Below are 5,000 nucleotides of genomic sequence, written 5' to 3'. Positions count from 1 at the left end.
GCTGCGTCAACTAGAGCTGAGCAGCCGGCCGCCCGGGAGTGTGTCCCGGGGGCCCGCGCGAACACGCAAGCGTCCGCTCAATTATTCTGCAAACAGGAGGAGGCTGAGCTCCCCTGCACAATACACCTCGAAACCCTCTCAGGTCCCGGCGGCGCGCAGCGCCGTCCTAAGTACTTGGTCGGGTTCGAGAGAGGCGCAATCGCCCGGAGTTTGGCGAGTAGACGCTTTAGGTGCGACCACCCGTGCTCCCAACTGAGCTTGCCGCTGCCGACAGAGGCCCGGGAGCGTGCTGTCGTGGCATTGCCGGCGGGAGACAACACGCGCCACCTACGGTGGCCGGCAGCTCCAACGCCAGCGCCACAGAAGGACAAAAGCCCCACTTGGGTGCCGAAGCGAACTCTCCCAGCACAGCGCACGCGCCAACACGTCCGCACAGCTGCGATACAAACCACCTGCGAGAACCGCAGAGGCGACCGAGCAGCAGACGGCGTCGCGGCGCCGAGCGCCGGGCGGCGGCGCATCCTCAGCGCACACAGTCCTCAATCGGACCAGCACACTGCAGATGTCCACCGCGCTTCGCACCGGGCCCGCGAGGACCTACTTTGGCCGCACGGCGCCGCGTGCAGGGTGCGCCGGCGCGCAGCTGCGCCGCCTGCCGCCTCCGTCGGCCGGCGCGCCTGCCACTGGCCGCCCCCACCAGCCGGCTGTAGCGCGTGCGCCCACGCACCGCGCGGCCAGCACGCCGGGAGGCCCCCCCTCACCGGCCGGGGACGGTCCCACCCAGCCACCGCCGCGTATCGCTTCACACCCACATGCCATTCACGTTCGTGGGCATGGTGGGTATCGCTGAAACAACCGGTTGGTAGCTCAACCGATCGTCGCCATCACTGATTCACCTCTAGCGAGAACAACCGCACCACAACCGTTTACCAGTTGTTCATTTGCGTAACGTCACCAGCAAACGTAGACGTCCATCGCCATTTGCAAATTCAACGATTGTTGCATGCCTGTGTCAGGTGTCACGACACACTATGTCTGCCCACATACACGCAACAACATGTGCACGCTTCGCGAACACGTGGAAGGTGGCCCCCGTACGTATGCGATGTCCATTGCGCGAACGACTGTCAACCGGCCTCTGTCGCATGTCGCAGATGTGGAACGCAGTGCACCATGCTATCACGGTGTGTGAGAAGAGACGACTACGTCTGACAACACGCGCCACTACATCAACAGACGGCTCATGCTGATCGCCATCCACGGCATACCATACTGCAATCCAGCTCTTATAGGGAGACGACACGTAGCTGAGTGCACAATATTTGGACCGTATGGTTCGCCGTTGTTGGCGCAGTCGTGGTACGGTCACACATGTACCACGATGTATCATTCAGTACATGAGGACCAATGTGCAGTACAGTGTGTGATTTGGACGTACAACATCAGCGGACAGTTGACACACGCCGTACCACAACGTAGGCTGTGCTTCGCCATGCAAATGCCAATGAACAACTGCGAAGGGCATTGAGCATGTACGTCCTGCTGCCATCCGCATTACAGTGTATAGCTGCAAGGTGTTTAACATGAAGCGATACTCTGGGGACCAGGCAGTGCGAGTAGCAAACTATATTGCGGGGGTTGCAGTTAGGCAACACCACACTAATTTAACGCGTCGTATGACAATTACAGAGCAGGTTAAGGCCCAACGTGTGTTGGGTTAAGGCCCAACGTGTGTTGGGTTAAGGCCCAACGTGTGTTGGGTTAAGGCCCAACGTGTGTTGGGTTAAGGCCCAACGTGTGTTGGGTTAAGGCCCAACGTGTGTTGGGTTAAGGCCCAACGTGTGTTGGGTTAAGGCCCAACGTGTGTTGGGTTAAGGCCCAACGTGTGTTGGGTTAAGGCCCAACGTGTGTTGGGTTAAGGCCCAACGTGTGTTGGGTTAAGGCCCAACGTGTGTTGGGTTAAGGCCCAACGTGTGTTGGGTTAAGGCCCAACGTGTGTTGGGTTAAGGCCCAACGTGTGTTGGGTTAAGGCCCAACGTGTGTTGGGTTAAGGCCCAACGTGTGTTGGGTTAAGGCCCAACGTGTGTTGGGTTAAGGCCCAACGTGTGTTGGGTTAAGGCGCAACGTGTGTTGGGTTAAGGCGCAACGTGGGTTACGTTAAGGCGCAACGTGGGTTACGTTAAGGCGCAACGTGGGTTACGTTAAGGCGCAACGTGGGTTACGTTAAGGCGCAACGTGGGTTACGTTAAGGCGCAACGTGGGTTACGTTAAGGCCCAATATAGGTTAGGTTAAGGCCCAATATAGGTTAGGTTAAGGCCCAATATAGGTTAGGTTAAGGCCCAATATAGGTTAGGTTAAGGCCCAATATAGGTTAGGTTAAGGTACAATATAGGTTAGGTTAAGGTACAATATAGGTTAGGTTAAGGTACAATATAGGTTAGGTTAAGGTACAATATGGGTTAGGTTAAGGTACAATATGGGTTAGGTTAAGGCGCAATATGGGTTAGGTTAAGGCGCAATATGGGTTAGGTTAAGGCGCAATATGGGTTAGGTTAAGGCGCAATATGGGTTAGGTTAAGGCGCAATATGGGTTAGGTTAAGGCGCAATATGGGTTAGGTTAAGGCGCAATATGGGTTAGGTTAAGGCGCAATATGGGTTAGGTTAAGGCGCAATATGGGTTAGGTTAAGGTACAATATAGGTTAGGTTAAGGTACAATATAGGTTAGGTTAAGGTACAATATAGGTTAGGTTAAGGTACAATATGGGTTAGGTTAAGGTACAATATAGGTTAGGTTAAGGCACAATATGGGTTAGGTTAAGGCGCAATATGGGTTAGGGTAAGGCGCAATATGGGTTAGGTTAAGGCGCAATATGGGTTAGGTTAAGGCGCAACGTGGGTTACGTTAAGGCGCAACGTGGGTTACGTTAAGGCGCAACGTGGGTTACGTTAAGGCGCAACGTGGGTTACGTTAAGGCGCAACGTGGGTTACGTTAAGGCGCAACGTGGGTTACGTTAAGGCCCAATATAGGTTAGGTTAAGGCCCAATATAGGTTAGGTTAAGGCCCAATATAGGTTAGGTTAAGGCCCAATATAGGTTAGGTTAAGGCCCAATATAGGTTAGGTTAAGGTACAATATAGGTTAGGTTAAGGTACAATATAGGTTAGGTTAAGGTACAATATGGGTTAGGTTAAGGCGCAATATGGGTTAGGTTAAGGCGCAATATGGGTTAGGTTAAGGCGCAATATGGGTTAGGTTAAGGCGCAACGTGGGTTACGTTAAGGCGCAACGTGGGTTACGTTAAGGCGCAACGTGGGTTACGTTAAGGCGCAACGTGGGTTACGTTAAGGCGCAACGTGGGTTACGTTAAGGCCCAATATAGGTTAGGTTAAGGCCCAATATAGGTTAGGTTAAGGCCCAATATAGGTTAGGTTAAGGCCCAATATAGGTTAGGTTAAGGTACAATATGGGTTAGGTTAAGGTACAATATGGGTTAGGTTAAGGTACAATATAGGTTAGGTTAAGGCGCAACGTGGGTTACGTTAAGGCCCAATATAGGTTAGGTTAAGGCCCAATATAGGTTAGGTTAAGGCCCAATATAGGTTAGGTTAAGGCCCAATATAGGTTAGGTTAAGGCCCAATATAGGTTAGGTTAAGGTACAATATAGGTTAGGTTAAGGTACAATATAGGTTAGGTTAAGGTACAATATGGGTTAGGTTAAGGTACAATATGGGTTAGGTTAAGGTACAATATAGGTTAGGTTAAGGCACAATATGGGTTAGGTTAAGGCGCAATATGGGTTAGGTTAAGGCGCAATATGGGTTAGGTTAAGGCGCAATATGGGTTAGGTTAAGGCGCAATATGGGTTAGGTTAAGGCACAATACGGGTTAGGTTAAGGCACAATACGGGTTAGGTTAAGGCACAATACGGGTTAGGTTAAGGCACACATTGTTGTAAGGAAAGGTGTTTTCGGGGGGGGGGGGGGGCTGGTTTGTTGATTGTGATTATCGTAAGTAAATGACTGCGGCATCATCTGATTTGCCACGTCAGGGTGCACCTTTGGCTCATAACAGGCGGCGCTCTGATTCCATGCTTGTGGCAGACCTGTGTCTTTCATTCGTGCCATTGTTTGTGTGGTGTGACAGGAGGCAGTATTGTGATGTTGGGTGCACCCCTGTGTAGGACATGTGTGGGTGTTGGTGGCTTAGCTGAGCAATGGTGGTTGTCGGAAGGGTGGGATATTCTGTTTTCCGAGTGGACCTCCCGGTCTGGTTATGATAGTGTGGATTGTCTAATGTGGCAGAGAGGATGCACTGGGTGTTGTTCCATGCTGGTGCTTAGATATTGTCTGTGTGCCTGTTACAGGCAGAGAGTAGTGCGTGATAAGAGTGTCTGGCTGACGTGTGATTGTGAGCAGAGTCTTTCAGCATGTATACGGACAGTTGTATACATTATCTGTATTCTGATGGCTCTATCTATTACTAATCAGCGCCGTGTATACGTTTAATCCGGTTCCAGTCGAAACTATTGTATCTCTGTACATTAGTGACACGGCGAGCCCGCTATGTAGTTACTCGTCTCGGCAGCTTCCACCGGTGTATGGCAAATGATTATAAGGAATCAGTCTAGTCGTCAATACCGATAGTGTGACGTCACATGTCTGGGGTGGGGGACGCTGCGCCCTTCCGGTGGGTCATGGCCTAGGAAGACTCTTCCCACGCAGGGGGGCTTGGACTGTCATTGACTCTTCCGAGTAATATACTTGCCGTACGTTTTTGCGACTGCGAGTGCAACGCTCACCGGTACCGACATGGATGGAGCGCCTCCTAGCTGCCGCTGAGCATCTGCATTCGTACAGAGAGCAACGCGCTCGCGTCTGTAGCTCGTACGTGGTACAGCTCGCAGCTCATGTATAGGGACAGCGGGAATGTCGCATATTGGACATAACTCTTCATGAAACGCACGTTATAGGGGTGGATTGCACATTGCGAGTGCGA

The sequence above is a fragment of the Schistocerca americana genome, unplaced genomic scaffold (genome assembly GCF_021461395.2).
Source record: "Schistocerca americana isolate TAMUIC-IGC-003095 unplaced genomic scaffold, iqSchAmer2.1 HiC_scaffold_502, whole genome shotgun sequence".
NCBI lineage: Eukaryota > Metazoa > Arthropoda > Insecta > Orthoptera > Acrididae > Schistocerca > Schistocerca americana.
The sequence above is the reverse complement of the archived record's forward strand: the minus strand, read 5'-3'. Positions refer to the sequence as shown.